Below are 18,523 nucleotides of genomic sequence, written 5' to 3'. Positions count from 1 at the left end.
TGCTCGCACACCCAAAAATAAAAAAGAAATAAACAAAAAGAATAAACTTTATACATCTACGATGGAAGACCGAATCCCATACCCAGTTTGATATTGTTTACCCCGCCACTCCCCACCCCCTAACCTCACTACCACGAAAAGTTAGTGGATTATGCAGTACTTTCAAGGTTTACACGTGCCACATCCTGCGTGGCTATGTGGATATGCGGATGGAGAAATCGTTCATACTTGCATTGAACTTTGTAGTGGATGTGCTTTGGAATGTCACGACATTTCTACTGTAAATGTGTAATGGTACATTTCAAGTGTTGTACAGGAGTGACAGCGTTGGATGATGGCGGCTTCGATGCCATTGGTGGATGCGTGTGTGCCTATTTACGCATAACCCAATGAGGTAGAGCTGCAAAGAGTGCGCAAAGGGAAGAAGGACTGCTCCAGATTTACTGGGATGTGTGCCTCGCGAGATCTTGGGAGGCGCACGTGCCAATATCTGCCCTTTACACCACCTTGCAATTGACATGGCAGTGTGGGGATTAGCCAATCAGGTAGTGTGGGTGGGGTTAACAGGAAAGGGAGGTGAAACTGATGTACATTATACTCTGCCTACTGAGGGTGGCCGACATGGCGAAACGCATTGCGTTGACTGTAGGTGATCCTTTTGTCATAGATCTGCACAACTATGCCCTGCAAAGACTCTTTGACAGCAATTTTGGTTTGGAAGGAGTGGACGCATTGTGGAACGCTGTGAATGAGTGCAATATCACCGATATGCATGCACTTTGCAAAGACCTCGCCACTTTTGCAGCAGATGTTATCGTCATCCACGAAGGCGGCATGCATATGGGTTACCTGGCTTGCTTAGATTTGTTCCGTAGACTGAGGAGATTGCTGGATGTCGTGAGGATGCTTTTTCCCACTGCCAAGGTGCTTTTCTCATCCATAATACCACGAAGAGATAATATTTGTTCTCGCTATATACACCTTTTCAAAGGAAATGGCATGTCTTTGTCGACCAGTGGCAATGACATTTTCTTTCAAAATCTACAGGCTGCAGTGAAGACCCTAATGTGAGCTGACGGTGAAAACACACATTTACGTATGAAAACCACAAAACAAGTGTTTCTAGGGAAGCATCTTTATATATATATATATAAAAAAAAATCTACAAAGGCTCTTTTAAGAGCCACCACACCTAACGACATCCGCTCCCCTGGTTGAAAGTTATTCCCCCACTCCTGCGCGCGCACAACACGAAAGGTCAGTGAATATCGCGATAGTTGCAGGGTGGCACGTGGTACATACTCCCCTTTTGCTGAAGACGGCCATAGAAATGGGCCTGCAGAGGCTATGGGATTGGGCAATAAAGTTTGTGGGTGTGGTGCGTACGGACATACTATGCTACACAGTGTATTTGTCGACAGAAATGCAGAGGGTGCTGTTATGGCTATGTGTTTCACGAGGCACAGCGTGCAGGTTTTATGGGATTCCGAAATACATTGACTGAAAGTGAATGGAAAACACTGTGCGGCGGCTGCTCATTTAGCAAACTTTCATGTGCATGTGTAGTGCTATGTAGTAGCTACAATGTAGTGACTGATTTTGGTTTCTCTGTGTGACACTTTGGTGACACGCAATCATGCCGATATTATTGTTGTTCATTGCGCAGGGAAAGTTGCACAGCATGTTACACGGTTTTCAGTGCTGTTTGCGATGAAGGAGGCACTTGCTCAGTTCATGCGTTTGTTTCCGATCTCTTGCATACGTTTCTATCGCATTATGCAGCCACTGATGTGGCAGCATCATTTTCTATTTGATCAATGAATGCAGACAGTGCGGTACATTGCAAAGAAGTGTATTTGTGCCTTTGTTCGACATGTGCAAATGGCATACTTCACCCTCGGGAATATGACAAATACTTTTCCCCAGCTATAACGTAACGTTCATCTTACTATGCCTGCCATCCCAATTTCTGCACACCCAATCTAAATTGGCTTGGTGCCCTTCTTGAAAGTAGTGATTTTTTTTGTAGTAAGTGGTGTGCAGTGACCCTCTTGAAAACGCTCTGCAACACGTAAAGAAACCTTTGTACAGCGACCCACTTTCTAACCGATTGAACTACAGTGTTTAGCACACTGCTACGCCTCCCGCCCTGCATGCGTGCATTGGCTATTGCGTTGTGGATCTCTGAAAGGTGCTTTCTTTATTTACCTTTTTTCCTTTCCCAGTTCATTTTCATATATTATGGTGTTCTCACACATGCCACAGAAGGAACAGCAGTAAAGGTCCGGTACAGAAGGAGCAGCACCTACATGGATACTATAGGGGACGTACCGGGAGACGGAATTATTGGGTGGCCCTCACCTACATAGGCACCAGTCATTATAATGCTCCTGTAAGGACCGTTCCCACGTACTTCCAAGTACCTTCCCTCTGTACAGTAGTGTGTTGCAGTACATGCACAATACAATGCCCTTTGCAGAGTAAGGTTCTGTAGCGCGGCATATGGTTTGCAAAGGTTGTTTTACAGCTCTGCTGCCCTACAGGAGTGCCCCTCTTGTTGCCCGCAGCAGATGTGGCAAACGCTGTACATGAAAGTACCCTATGTAATTGTTGGAAGGGCGGTAGCCTGCCCATTGGTCCCTTGTGCTTTCATTTCAGTTGTCATCACATGCAGTACAAACACTTTATGATATGGCATTAGTGTTAGGTGTAGCATCCACGGATATACATACATTGTGGAATACGAGAATGTTTACAACAACGCAAAACACAGCTTCATTACTTGCAGCAGGAAGCCATTTATGTTGTGCGACCCATGCAGCTACAGCGCTTTTCTAACCACCACTAAGATTGTTTGCGCTCTGCATATTCTGCTGTTCCTTACTTGCCTTTACATGCACTAGTATGTGCGTGACCAAGGTGCACCAGGCTTGCCATTTTTCAGACTTCTACAAACTGTTCCACCTGCAGTTACATGTTTTCTTCAACTGTACAACCGGCAGGCGACCTCTTGATACTTTCCATCACTCTGCTGAGTGCAGACACAATGTATCTGTTTGACATGTCATGGAAAGGCAAGCAGCAGATAAATCAAAGTAATGCAATATTTAACACACCCACGTGACACTGCAGGTTGCTGTTCCTTGTTTACCAGTGGCCGTTATATTGTTAGGAGTGCTTTAGCCACACATTGGTAGGTTTTCAGAGCCACCCACGAAGTTGGCAACAGTACGGTAAATGCAGTAGTCTACTGCATGAATCCGTAGGGCTGGCGACAGGGGCGGTGTTAACAGCATACAGTCGATGACCTATGCATGGGTCTAGGTGTGGAACGAAAACATGTGCGCTTCCACAACTACTTAAAAGTGCATTTGAAGATGCAGACATGCGGTCACTAATGCAGTCCTATGGATACTTGCAGTGTGATTGCACGTACGCCAACCAGGTGCAGTCTCCCTAGGAAACGTCCATATTGCTCATCTGTAGTAATCTCGGCCAGTAGCGTGCGGCACAGATTTACCATGCACTGTTAACACAAAAAAAGAGCCTACTGACACATTAAAGAACATTTACTATGTACATCTATAATTGCTACGATACACCAACACTATTCGGAAAAGTAAGAGGTAGCGCAAATGGATACATGCACCAGACAATTTGTCCTTTCCAAACGTTTATCATGAGGGCAGCCAAGGAATCAGTAACAAACAGTTGTTAACGGGACATTATGGTTATGTTGCCGTACCAAATACCTATCCTCATTACAGAAAACGCTATGCTAAAGCAATGTTCTGCTTACAGTGCACTACTAAAAACCTATGAAATTCACTAACAAAAACATTGTTAGAGGGATGTTATGGTAAGCTAAACAACCATAACTCAAACCACCAGTGTGCACTGCAAGGACTAACACCCATGACATCAAAGATGCCATCAAAAATCTCATTTATAACTTAGTCTCGGGAGAATAGCTCAGGGGCAATGTGCTCGCCTTGGAAACAAGACGACACGGAGCAACACGGGTTTGATCCCCGGGTCCGCGCTTACAAACCTCTGGGTATTAAGCGTGTTATAAATAACCTATCATATCATAACCAAAACGTCCCTTTAACAATGTTTTTGTTAGTGATATATATACATATACATGCATACATACATATACACCAAAAACCAGCAAACCGTGCACAAACAAGTCACAAATGCACTCCTCTACCTCAAAGTCAATAACAGGAGCTGCTGCATCCAGAACGTTGGCACAGAGTACTTTATTAGCGGATCCCTGAACAGGGCAGACACATGAAGCCGAATATTACATGTTTCGCAACAAACACGTTGATTGTTCATATACAATGCAGACATAGTTAGTTATACACACCCTCTCTATGGTCATCTGTCACAGTTCGCAAGGCGTCCCGTTCCCATGGACAGGAATTAACCCACAAGCACCCGCTACGGCCGTATTGATGGAAGCTTCCATGGCGCTTGCTACAATCTCGCATGCGCCGGTGCTGGCCGCAGGCGTTCCGTTGCCCATACAATTACCTGGTATTGCGTTAGCAGCAGCGCATGTGCGTTTCCTGCCCGCTGTGCCTCCAGTTGCCAAGGCGATGACGCGGTAGTGCATGGTCATCTGACGATCAAAGTATTTATGTTATTTTGCCCTTAGCGCAGCGCTTCTGATTGAAGTTGTTCCACGTCTATTCTGTGTTCAGAATACTCGGTTCCTTGCTTTGCTCTTGGATCATCGCCAGAGATCCTGTTTCTGTCTGGTTTGTTATCCAGTTACCTCCACGTTCTACCGGAGTAGCTACAGAGCATTAACATCCAATTGCTCGCCTGTTTTCTGCCTTCTGACCTCGGCACGTCCGGCACTGGATTTCTCATTGTATACTCCTTGTCGGCTTAGTTATTGCCTTTCTACGATTCGACCTCAGCACGTCCCCCGACCTTCCGATTGTCTGCTCCTTGTCGGCCTGACGTTGCCGCTACCTATCGACTTCAGTACGCTCCTGGATTTCCTTGTGCCTGTTCCTATGCTGTGATGACGAAGGTATCTCTCCACCACTGAGGATTTGCTGCCTGTTCTTTTGCTGTTCCTCTCCTCTCAATCCCATTCTGAGCCTACCTTACTCTTCACCTTATCATCTCCTCACTACTTGTGCAGTTCTTCCTTACCAAGGCATTGCATGAAGACCATTGTACCAACCACCGGATTGGATTACCCAGAGACATTTTCTACGGAATTGGACACTATGCAGTGTTGACTTTGGAATGTACATTTCCCCACATAACATTAGTGCACCCTCGTTCTGTTCGGGATAGGCCCCACTAACCAAGTAACCCCCCTCTTCCTTCAGTGTTCTTTTTGCTTTCTAACGCTGGTAAATGAGTCACTTCACACCCAAACCCATCTTGCATCCATTCAGGTTAGTGCCATTCACCTTTCCTCCTATTCCATTTCCATCTGGGTTTCCTTATCTGATACCCCCTTGTTTCTTTTCCCTCCTAGCTTGGTGTGTGCGATCTGCGATTGCTCTTTCATTCGAACCACTGTGCTACACGTTGATACTACGTGTAGTTCGGTCTCTCGAAAGAAAGGTCATCCTAAATTGAGGAGACCCTCCTTGGGTTTGAACGTGTTTTGGTGGGGAGCAGTCGGATGTCACACTACACTGGTTACTAGTGTCTAGTCCTGGGTACTTGAGTACGACATCATCCCATAGTAAAACGGTGTCCCTCTTTAGTGTTTACACTTTACCTAACACACCTCTATGTGGTGTAAATCTGTCAGCCATTTTAGCACTGTGTGGCAGCAGTCTATGTAATAAGGCAAATCAACATATTTATGATGTTAAAACAGTTCTATATAAAACAAGGGATTGAAGTTAAATAAAGTTGGTGAACATCTAAAGTGCTTAGTGCTTGTAGTGCAATGATGATCATGATCATATACAACATTGAATGACCCTACAGTTAAAGTGCAATGTGCATCCTGATGCTAATAGCAATACAGGCCTAATACAGAATACCCATCATGAAACAAATTGCTGACTAAAGTACCACAGTGCTATACCAATAAAATGACTAGATCTAGGGGTGCATGATTTACATATTTAGAAGGACACGTTGTATACCATAAAAATGCAATTAAAACTATAAATTAAAACTATGGACGGATTTCAGTATATCGCATCGTGTAGTGGAGCAGCTCTACTGATGTGCATTGTGAGAAACTAGAAGGTGCCTCACCCGCTAGTCCCCTGGGATCAGTCATCCAGGTGTCCAGGACACAGCCACCCCTTTTGGATCCAGTTCCTAGGGGTGGACCAGTGTGGGAGAATCACCGGGATGGGTGGTCCTCAGGGAGTGAAATTGGGAAGGCAGAGGGCGAGACATGGTATCCCCTTACACTGTCAAGTACCTGAGACAATAAGATAAATAATTTAGAAGTGGTATACAATATGAAAGGTAATACACCTATTGTCAAGGCGGATACCTGTTTCATTGACCACTTGTTTAGGGAAATTCCTATCCAATTTTTAGATAACAATTAAACATGGGTTAGATGGAGAAAACAGTAATTATTCAAATGACAGTCATCACAAAAATTAGAAATTACTCTTCATCAGGTGCAAAATCATATTTTCTTAAATTCTAAAAAAATAATCAAAACACATAAACCGTGATTTAGTAACATTTAGCAATTTTTCATTAATACCTGTAGCATAAAGCAATTTTTCATCAATCAATACATGTAACTTTTTTATCATAGGATGTAGACCACACTGTGTATATTAGAATGTTGTGTATCAATACTGTTTCTCTATAAAGAATTTTTTTGTTTGGCCATGTTAAAACATAAGTAGTCAATCAAAGGTTTCGCTTAAAGGCCATTTGAGACAATAAAGCAAAAAGAGAAAATGTGAAGTCAGGAAAATAAATTTGTATCAAGATTGATAGGAATGCTAACCTTGCGATTGCTTTTTTACAGTCGGAGTTCCTGTAGTTACGAGGATGTGAAATAACCATCTTGTATTTCTGTGTAGAATATGCATAGCGTTCAGGTAAATACCTGCAAGATATTGTTGAGAACACTAATTAGACTTTTGGTAATGTCTAATTGAGATAGTAAGCAAGAGGAAGTGTCACTTACCAATTGGAATTCGAGTAGCCCAAAAAGGTATAGTTAGGTTTTCAGGTCCTGAAACAGTGAAGTTTCAATCTGAGATCACTTCAGAGAAGTTGTCAAGAAGTGTCTTGAAATGGTCACGAAATTACTCCAATTTCTGAAGAAACAAAGAGGGTTTCCTATCAGGCTGTGGATTATATAAAGCAAAAGGTGGAGCAGAAGAAGAAGAAGGAAGACAATTCTACCTTGCAACTTACTTGGAATATTTGAAAAAAACAGACGACTGAAGGGTCGCTCTCTGTGGCGACCGCTGCCGTGAAAGGTAGTTGTCTTGTGGTTTGCGGTTACTTGTTTATATATCTTCATCACAATGACGTCACTCTGCACATGCGTGAGTGGCATAAGATTTACTGATGCAAAAATAAGAAGAATTGGATGTTTTTAAGAACCGTATGTAGATAAAAAACGTGTCGGACTAATTCAAGTGTGAAGTCACATGATACAAGAAAGTTAAATAGCAGTGAAGAAGGAAGGAATATAAATGTATGACATCATCAGGCGCATGCGTGATTTGGGAAAACACATAGATGGAGGTGAAAATATTACTTCAATCTAATTAACCTGTTATTTACTCTGTAATGAGATGTACAAGTGGTGCTAAGGTGGTGCCTCATCTCATACTAAAAATAGAACTAATGTCTACTTTTAGGCATGATGTAATGTTTATGAGAGAACGTCATCCCGCGCACATGAAAAATGAAGAAGTAGTCTACAGAAAAGGACATTTTATATTCAAGAAGGAATGGCGGTCATAGATATGATATCTTGGTAAAATTGTAATGTTATGTGACTGTTAATCCTAGTTAGTGTAAGTTTTATTGATGTTATAGCTCATGATCGGCGTATACGAAAGGAGTTAGTTAATGCATAATACGGAATACTAAGTCCCATAAAACTCATTATTTAGATGTGATTCATTACATATGTAATCAAACTAACCCACAAGGGGTGTACAATCTCACAATTAATGGTCTATTCAACAAATTTGTAGTGCTCTGTTGGTGCATGTGAACAAGTACATGAGATAGTCGGATATGGCAAAGATGTTCATCACGGTATTAATTATTACATACTCTGTAAGGTCCCTATTGCAAGATCTGGTTATACAGAAAGATTAATCAATGTAATCTCAAATGATAGGGCAGATGTGAAGCATTTGTATTTGAAGTAAAGGTTGCTACAACAAATTTAGTGCCTCATAGGATCATCCCTAATCCCAATTTACTGTTCCAAAAGGATTCAAGTTCTACTGTTTAACATGATATCTTGGGAGAGTACCTACAGTTCATCAAACGTACTTAACAATAGAAATAGGAGATAGATAACATGTTCCTCTTAATCAAAAAAAGGAGTAAAAAGGCTGTTTACCCCCTAATTAGCTAGAGAAACCCGGGAGTGTGTTTAGCTCGATTAGTATGAATCTGTATTAGGTAGAGATCATGTTATTTGTTATTGCTCTCCAAATGGTCATTTATAAAAAGGGGTCAAGTGTCACAATCACACCTTATAAGGGACGAGAGCTCAACACTCTCTCCCGAACCACAGAAGCCGAATGAATCAACCCCTCCCACCGTGGTTGGCACAGGTACCCGATAGTATATACACAGGACACCACATGGCAGCCAATGGGGGGGGAGGAGAGGGATTAGGGAGAGGTTGTGGATAGGGTGAGGAATTCGGAAAAGAAATTCGGGAACAACGAGTTTGGATAGGAATGGGGAAGCACAGGGTAAAACCTAATCTGACTACACCGGGGAATATACCCTCCTGACACACTAATCCGTACTTGCCTCTTCGCACACTTGCATGTCACATAAAACCTACCCCCTGCTTTTGACTTAGTTAGGCACACCTTAATACATGCACCACCTTACATGAACACATAAAGAGCAATAAGCTTTCAAGCGGAATGAAAACAAACAAGGGGGTAATATCCCTGCATGAAAAGACAAACACATGGCCCTTTTGGGCAAGCAGCAGACACATGAACATACACAAAAGTTAGCACTCTGTATACAGTCCAAGTTAGCAGCACTAGAACCATTGCCCAAAACTTGATACGTGTCCTCTAGGATGAATATTTTCAGAGCCCAGGATTTTGTGCAACCTTTCCCATGCCAAGTTCATGCTCATTATCAAAGAAAGATCAGTGTTTTGCACCAAGGTTCAAAAACGTTTTCCTCTTAGCACGTTTGATTCAATATTTTTAAAAAAACGTGCGTTCACAAATGCAGGGGTAATTGCTTTCCAAGCACACTTTAACTGGGAAAACTAGTAAGCCATAAATCCGAGCGTCATGCCCGCTCCCCGTAGTACTTAGCTTTAGCCTGGGAGCCCCTTGGGACTAACCGAAGAAGGCGCAGCATAAATAAACAGCCGGCAGCGTTTCCTCTCTCCGACCTGCATGCCCCTCCGGTCTGCAAATCATCAAGCCGTCATGCTGGTATCTTGCACGCGAAACCTCCTCTGTCCTCCTCAAACACCAAAATAAGCCGCACCTGTCTTGGTCGTTGCCGGCTGATAAGCCCCTCCTGATTGAGTTCAGCTGGCAACGCGCACGGAAGGACATGACTACAAAGCGCCCAGGGGCTGCTGGGAATTGAAGTCTCTGCCCCTGTAGCTGCCATATCATGTTACCTCACAAACTGCAGCACCCCACGCCTACCCCAACCTTTAGTCTCAACACCAAGGTAGTAATCCTCATCACTACTCTCATTTGTGAGATATTTTTTTGGTGATCTCTGAAATGTCTATACACAGGTGACTTGATGGTTTTTTCCCACCCGATATTCGACTTGTGCTCAGTCCATCTTTAGCTCTTCTTGCTGTCTTTCCCACGTAGTACTTTCCACACGGGAAGCGTAACACGTAAATGACATATTTTTAATCATAGGTCGCATAATGTTTTAGTGGGATTTTCTTCCCAGTGTTAGCGTGCCGAATGTGGTCTCCTTTTATCACGCTGGAGCGATGTTGGCAATTTAAGCAAGGAAAGGTACCATTTCTTGGTCTACTTAGGCAGGTTTGAGTTTGTTGCTTGGGTTTCTCAGCTTTTATCAATTTGTCTCTAAAGTTGCTTCCCCTTTTGTACGCAAGCATGGGTGGTTCTGGGAAGAGTTGGTTCAGACTCGGGTCCGATTTGATGAGGTCCCAATTTTTGTGTATTATACGCTTGATTTGAAAGCTTTGGCTAGAGTATCTTAAAGTATGTATAAAGTTGTTTTTTTCTTTTCTTACTTTGGGGCCTAAGAGTTTTTTGTGCTTCTGTTCTTAATATTGCCTTATCTAGAAGTTCCTCGGGAAAACCCCTGTCCGTAAATCTGGATTTCAATACTGCATATTCCTCTTGTAGTTTCTCTGCATCCGAGATAATCCTTTTGAACCTCAATAGTTGGCTATACGGTACATTTTCCTTAAGGTTTTTTGGGTGGAAACTATGACAACGAAGAGAGCTGTTGACATCTGTGGGTTTTCTGTAGATACGGGTGTTTAGGCCTAGATCCATGATTTCAATTGTCACATCCAGGAAATTGATTGCTAATTTGCCAATTCCAATATTAAATTTGATCCTATCATTGCAGCTGTTGAGATATTCCCAGAAAAGCAAAAGTTCTGTCTCTGTGCCAATCCAAATTCCGAAGATATGGTCAATGTATCTTAGCCAACTTTTGATCTTATGTCTCCAAATTGGGTTTTCCATGACCTGGGTGTATTCAAAGTGATACATAAATATATTTGCGTATGAAGGGGCCACCGATGAGCCGATTGAGGTCCCTCATGTTTGTAGGTAGTACTGGCCATTAAACCGGAAATAGTTATTGTAAAGAATGATGTTTATGAGTTCAATCGTAAATGTTTTATGAATATTGATCTCCTCATGTTTAAGTAAAAACCATTCTAGGGCTTCGATTCCTTCATTGTGTGGGATAGAGTTGTACAGACTGCGGACATCCATTGTAAACAACAGTAAGTTTGGTTGGTCTATATTTAGTACTTTGATGGTTTGTAAAAAATGAGTCGTGTCTTTAAAGGTAAGTTTGAGTCTTTTGTACCAACGGTTGTAATGCTGTGTCCAGGTATACAGCTAAAGGTTGAAAGATACTATCTGTCCCGGCTACAATTGGCCTTGGAGGTGGATCTGGTTTTTTTTGTGAATTTTTGGTAAGCCATAAAAGATGGGAGTCACCAGATGTTTATTGGTAAAAAATGCACTTGTTCTTTCTGAGATCCAATTCATATCCTGTGCTTTATCAATGACACTTTTAATGGTTTCTTTTACTGATGAAATGGGGTCATGTTCCAATGTCAGATAGGTGTTACGATCTGATAATTTATGTCATCCTTCATTGTATAAAGAGGTGTCCATAATAACCAGGGCTCCTCCCTTGTCCGCCTGTTTGATTGTTAGGCTGTTGTCATCCGCTAGATCTTTGATCATTTTCAACTGATGCTTTCTGATATTCTGTTTGTGTGAAGCAGCATATGTAAGACATCTCCGTGCTTTAGTGGTTTTGGTTTTAAATAAGTTAACCAAGGGATGATTGACTTGGGGATGAAAATTACTTTTACTTCTCATCTACCGATAGTCCGGAGTCTCTTTATCCTGGGTATCCTCAGCGAGATTTTCAAAGAAAATGTTTAGTTCCATTTTGCGAACTAATTTGAATAAATTCACTTCTTCAAACAAACTTGTATTGTTTGTAGGTATAAATGATAGGCCCAAATTTAGAGTATCCATTTGTGATTGTGAAAGTTGTTTGGATGAGATGTGGATAATTATAGGTTCTTTTAATGTTTGTTTTTCTGTCTGGGTTTTCTTTTTGCCTCGTCTGGCTTTCCTTCTCCTAAAAATGATTCTGGTGAGGGTATAACTCCTGAGGTTGTACTTGGAGGTTCTAGCTGTGTGTTGGCTCTGACTGGAGTTCAGGAGTTCAAAATCACACGTTCTAAACTGCATTGGGTCAGAAAGTCAGGGCCAAACTATGCTGGTTGTTAATTTCTAATGGATTCTCAAAGAATCCATTATCTTACCTTGAAAATATTGCCAGTAAGGAGTTTGAATTAACCTAGATACCTCACATTAAATACATACATTCAGGTCTTCTTAGCTAGTTCCAGTAACAGTATATTGTACGTATCTTGAATACCTCACTGTTAAATGCATGTATTCATTTATGCTTGTGTTAGCAATAACCGCTAACTGTTTCGAAGTGTGATGCATTTATTCATTAGATTTTTTGTAGCACCGACAATATGTATCTAGGCGCTCATGTATTCACCAAGCAACTCATTACTTTTGCATGCAGTAATCATAACTCACCATTGCTAGGATGTGCACGCTTTATTTTTGCCACCAACATAGGTGGCCTGTTTTGCAAAGTGTTTAATGATGGCTTTACAGTGCTACAAATCTCTGATCTATGACAACTGTCATAAGGGGGGTGACATGAACTAAGACTAATTTAAGTTGACGACAGCTTTTCATATCTTACACGACTTGTAGCCATTGTAGCAATGAAAGATGTTCTACAAACATACAGCACACTTTAACATAGAAAGTTAGTGTGTAAGGTGGTTTCAAAGGATTTTCTTGTGTCACCTTGCCCTTAGTCTGATCATTACTTTGTCCACTTTACAATACAGGCGCAATTTCCCATAAAAGTTAAGTGAGGCAGTACTCAAGGATCAAGGAGCTAATGCAAGAAACCATAAGAATCTTACATTAGAGCGAATCAAACCTCTGCTTGCTGAGCCCATTGTTTAATCTCAGCCATTTAAAATCCTCGGATGAGTTAAGACTCTTGTATCAAACCTGGATAATGTCACTAACTTGCTAGCGCCATTTAAACCGAGATCGCATAAGGAAAGTATAAAGCACCATTCCTGGTTCTCCCCGAAATTAAAAAAAAACTCAAATCTACCACCCTTAAACATTTCTATATGTGGAAACAACCCCACTCACTTAGCATTGGCAGCTTATAAAGGAGCAGTCAAAACATATAGACTAGGAAACATCGACGCAAAAAAATAAAAAATAAAAAATACTCCTTCAATTCCAGGATTCTGAATGCACAGTCTGATATAAAAGAGCTGTTTAAAATTCTGAAGGAGCAAGAAGCTACTCATTCTTCTGATTCTGGTCTGTTAGTGAAGGATGCGGTCTGGTGCTCAGATACTCAGGAAGCCGTGCAGGGCAAGCTTGATGGTAGCATGACAGATAAGCCCGGAAAAAGGAAAACCAAACTATGGATTTGTGTGAAGCAGTGACTGTGGATTCGGTCAGGTGTTCTTCCATCCCTCAAATCGGCTTTTCTGCTATAATGGTTGCTGAATTGGCTATTATAGTGGAACAGTTAAAGGTCACAAAGTGCAAGGGTGACCCCTGCTCAGCCATTATCATTAAAACCTGCTCACCAACTTTTCTTGGAGTCATTTGGAAATTTGTGAACACATTCCTCATGGAGGGGGTTAGTGCCACAGGAACTAAAAAAGGCTGGTTAACACCTATTTTGAAAAAACCTGGTTTACCCAAGGATGTGCCGCTTAAGTATAGGCCAATCACTAATACTCCATTCCTGCTAAAGATTTTGTATTGGATGGCGTATGTGCAAATAGCAGATCACCTTAACAAATTCTCTATTCTGAATAGCCAGCAATTCAGGTTTAAGCAGGTGTTTGGAACGGAGACTGCATTACTCGAACTTAAGTCCAGGCACTGGGAACATATGAATAAAAAAAAAAAGCTTTCATGCTAATGCTACTAGATTTATCGGCGGCCTTCAACCTGGTTGATCACTAGGTTGAGGGACATTGCCAATTTTTCGCCATCAGCAGCTCAGTGGATAGCTTTCTTCCTATGTAATCGGGACAACACTGTATGTTATAAGAAGGCAGAAGCTCTGCCTAATACCTTAAAATATGGTGTTCCATAGGGATCTCGCGTATCGCCTTGTTTATACAATATCTTTATGGCACCTTTCTTTGCCCTCCTGGAACAAGAGGGAGTGGTGTTCACAAACTACATGGATGACACGCAGAGTGTCATCCCTCTCTCTGGGGCATATGATACTGACGAAGCAGAGTTGAATAGGATCTATGCCCTCAGAGTGCCGGATGGCTTATAATAATCTGGCTTTGAACAGAGAGAAGACTGAGCTTCTGATTTTTGGATCCCATTGCACGATACAGAAGCTTGGTCCGACCTATGAGAGCTTTCTTATTGGAGACGTAAAGATAGTTCCTCAAAAGAAGGTCAAAACATTAGGTGTGATATTTGACCAACACCTCAATATGAAGGCACATGTTGGGAGCCTTGTGTCAGCATCAGCTTACTATATTAAGCTTTTGGCCCATCTCCAACCTTTTATTACCCAAAACAATGCGGAAACCATTGCAAGAGCGATCGTAGGGGCCAAGCTAGACTACTGTTGTAGCCTGCTAGCAGGGATTAACAAAACTGACAGTAACAACAGGCTGCAGGTGGTTCAGAATGGGGCAGTGCATGTGGTTATGGGACTTGCTCAGAGAGACCATGTCTCAATGGCTATTCGGGCGTTGCACTGGCTCCCAGTTGAGCGAAGGGTCCTTTTTTCGACTACTGGTAATTACTCATAAATGCAGACAGGGCAAAATGCCTCACTACCTTCAAGATCTTCTGGTTGAAAAAACCTACTGGAGAACTCTTAGATCCAGTAGCCAGGAGCAGTTGATGCTTCCTAGATGCAGAACCGCGAGGGCTGAAAAGGGGGCCTTTTATATTGCAGACCCTAAAGCCTGGAATGACCTGCCTTGGAACTCAGATGTCAGAAGTCAATTGATCTCTTCAAGAAGAAACTAAAAACATTCTTGTTAATTGGATCTGGCATGTTTGATTCCTTAATATTAGTCTGGCTCTGAATAGCTTTGTCATTTTTGTTATGTTCCTGTGTTGTTGCGCCCGGATGCCCATGGGTCCAATGTTTGCGCATTATAAATATTTAAAGTATAGTAAACGCGAGTGACAGGTGGGGGCTTGCAGTGTGCATGGAGACTGATAGCATATAGTATGGTGTAGCAAAGCTTAATGAGATATAAAGGTTACCCCAGCTGTTAAACTAAAACCACCCCTTGTTCTATTATTAACCATTCAAACATGCTCTTTGCCCACATGGCAATCTTGTTCATAGGTATGATGTTATGTTATATCTGCTTTTGCTTTAGCTTTTTTAATGAAAATAAGAACCCTGAGAAGATAGGGGGTCATATTAAATGCATTAACATGATAACTCCTGTATCAAGCGTATAATGCATCAGAGTGATATCTCTGAGTCTAAGAACTTTACAAATCCTGACTATATAGGTTTAATCATGTTGATAAGCACATGAACCTATGCATGCCTGTTTTTTAGTGCTGAGAGACAGCCTAGGGGGGAGTTTTGACATGAATGACTGATGACAAGGGTTCTGTTTTCACAGCTTCAAACGAGGTGGAGATGCGTGTCTCGTGGTCACACCTAATCATACGCAATCAAGACAAAACAGCATGGAAGTTGAACCAGCCCATCGCAAAAGCCTTGTTGTTTAGAGGGCAGGGAAAAATTGAGGATATTGTAATATCCACTGTGGGATACATTTCAAGAACCAGAGCGGGCTGCTCTTTCTAAGCAAGCAGCACTAAAAAGTTGATAAGATATATTTTTGTTGTATCGCGCTCATACACAAGTGTTTCCGAGCGTGACGAAGCAAGAGAGGGGAACAAGGGAGAACAAAAACAACGTTCTTACTAGGCCCAGTGACATTGAGAATGCGCAAGTGCGGGGGAGAGGGAAGGGGGAAAGTGCTGAGCATAGATAAATAAACAACAAGTGGTAGTGCAGCCAGCAAGGGGCAAGTGCTAGGTTTAAGGCACAGACAGAGGTATCTGATTAAGTGAAGAAAAAAGGGGGTGGGGGGGCTGTAGAGTTACAGATACAGACCCAAGTGCAAGGGTTTCCAGGAGGCAGTGCGGGTGTGTGGCACGGTGGGTAAGTACCTGGGCCCGAAATCAAAGGGTAACCAGGAGCACGATACCGAAGCAGAACAGATCTGCAGGGGAGAGGTGGAGAGAAGGCAGAAGCAAAGAGGAAGGTCTTGAGGTGCTTCCGGAACTGGAGATGGTTCTCAAGTTTCAGAGTGGCAGGGAGGCTGTTGCAGATGGAGGCCCCAGCCGAAGACAGATCTACCTCCAACTTGTTTCTTTGAGAAACCACTGACATCGAGAAGGAAGGTATTTATGGAGGGGGAGTTGAAGGTATTTTGGACCCAGGCCCCAGAAAGCCTTGTGGGCAATGCAAAGGGTCTTGAATGTAATTCTTGCAGCCAATAAAGAGATTGCAGGGTTGGAGAGATACGATCCCAGGGCTTGAGGCACAGGTCTTGCAGTCCTGTTCTGGATGGGTTGCAACGGGCGGAGAGTAGAAGCAGGTAGATTTAGAAAGAGGCTGTTGCAGAAGTCCAGACCAGAGAACCAGTGCTCGAGAGACAGTGAGCTTCTGGGGGAAGGAGAGGAAAGGCAGAATACCTCTGAGGAGGTGCAGTTGGAAGTTTGACTTTTTAGAGACATCAGAGACGTGGGCAGAAAGGGAAAGTGTGGAGTCGAAGATGACCCAGAGGTTCTTAGTCTCGCAGGTGGGGGTAGAAGGAGGGCCAAGGGAGGCCAGCCACAGAGTGACAAGAAAGGAGGGTGACGGTGTGCCGATGAGGAGAATCTCAGTCTTACTGGCATTAAGGCAGAGATCGTTGGCGGGACAAGGTGGAACAAGAATAAACACAAACGAAAGAAATCAGCAGAAGAAACGTGAGGAGGTGAGGCGTCAATTAAAAGAAAAGCAGCTCTATTAACAAAAAATTATTTCAAGGCAAAATCGACTATGTGAGAAAATAATTCTGTTTTTTTAAACTAATGGAGGGGGGCGGGGAACATGAAATGGGAGGGATGTCCTTGTAGATGGGGGAAAGGCAGGAGAGGTTCCAGAGGTCTCAAACTTGCATACCTTACACAAACACAACTGTCACCCACAGACATATCTAATCAGGAGAGGAGATCCCCAGACAGCATTTCCTAGCTATTTTCTTACGGTCAGAGTGAGGGATTGAAACAGATGGAGTGGATGAGGGGGTTCTTAAAGCTGGATAGGATGGCACCAGAGTATGGACAGAGGGGGTCTGTGCTAGGACAGTATGTGCTCGGTGCAACGCGCTGACATTCTGAAGGGGAAACATTAGAAATGTGTTTTTCTTTTTTTAATATTTTTTTTAAAAAGACGAGCTAGGACAAACAGTTTGATGCTGAACTGTGCGAGCGAGCAGCAATATTTATATGCTTTGGTATAACCACCTGCCCCTCGGAAGGTACATTTCAGTCAACAATTTAAGTAAGCATAGTTCCTCGCGGCAGTCCTCTGCAAGACGTTTTATTATTAGTATTTATATTATCGCTCACCTCGATTGCACACTACACATAGGACTCAGCGGGTACAAACGGCGGCAGCAGCAGCATTTATATGCTTTAACACAACCCCCAGGCCCCTCGGAAGACGACTACATTTCAAGTAAAGACATTTCTCACAGCCAAAGTAAACACACTTTCTCGCGGCATACCTCTGCAGCAGCAGGAGGAGGAGGAGGAGATGTTCCACCCGGTATCCTAGCTCAGATGGGGGTTGAGGGGGCAGCGCAATGACGGGACGGACAGGACCGGAGAAGGGACGCCTGCCTGGCTGACTCAGTCTACATCTGGAAACCAGATCACTCCACAGCTCCAGTCACACAGACATGTGACAGCACTCCCGATTGGGAGAAAATATGTTAAACAAGCCACTATTGGATTGCATCCAAGTATTACACTTAGTGCATTGGCGATTGTATAATTTCCATGACAACCACGAAGACTGCTTCTTGGAAACCCTTTTTTCTAGTAACAATTGTTTTAAACGAAATTTGGTGGCTTGCACCACCACAAAGCGCCAAAACCAAAAAGTGAGTGCAACTAGGATAGTTAATGCACTTACATGGGCTCGCCTTTTCCACAAACATGCATGGATTTGCTCCTGCTAGGCCACGCCCAGCACTCGTGGTGTGGCACGCTCCCAAATGATTCGTGACAGTTGCATACATACCAGCCCTCCCGATTTTTTGGTGACAAATATTGCTATTTTTCATGGTCTCCCGCCTAATATAACTGTAGCCCCAATGCATTCCTATGGGGAAATGTACGTCTCCCTCCCAAGTGGGTCTAAATGTTGGCATGTATTCAGTTGGGCACGTGCAGGTTTTTCAAATCCCCAACCCCAATTCTCACTCACTAAAACCTGTCTG

At 42.8% G+C, this 18,523-nt stretch overlaps 1 protein-coding gene across 3 annotated transcripts in view; it reads right to left on the bottom strand.

Moving 5' to 3' along the window:
* Positions 1-18,523, bottom strand: part of SLX4IP (SLX4 interacting protein) — a 1,704,175-nt gene that overhangs the window by 1,685,088 nt on the left and 564 nt on the right. The window contains exon 1 of one of the 3 annotated variants that reach the window (XM_069608326.1): positions 17,807-18,513. The exons of the other annotated variants lie outside the window; for them this stretch is intronic. The gene's annotated coding sequence lies outside the window, so the exon portion shown is untranslated. Of the gene's footprint in view, positions 1-17,806; positions 18,514-18,523 lie in introns of those variants that run through there. 3 annotated transcript variants of the gene reach the window in all.

Source organism: Ambystoma mexicanum, chromosome 4q (assembly GCF_040938575.1).
Source record: "Ambystoma mexicanum isolate Mex_15411 chromosome 4q, UKY_AmexF1_1, whole genome shotgun sequence".
NCBI classification, from domain to species: Eukaryota; Metazoa; Chordata; class Amphibia; order Caudata; family Ambystomatidae; genus Ambystoma; species Ambystoma mexicanum.
The sequence above is the reverse complement of the archived record's forward strand: the minus strand, read 5'-3'. Positions and strand labels throughout refer to the sequence as shown.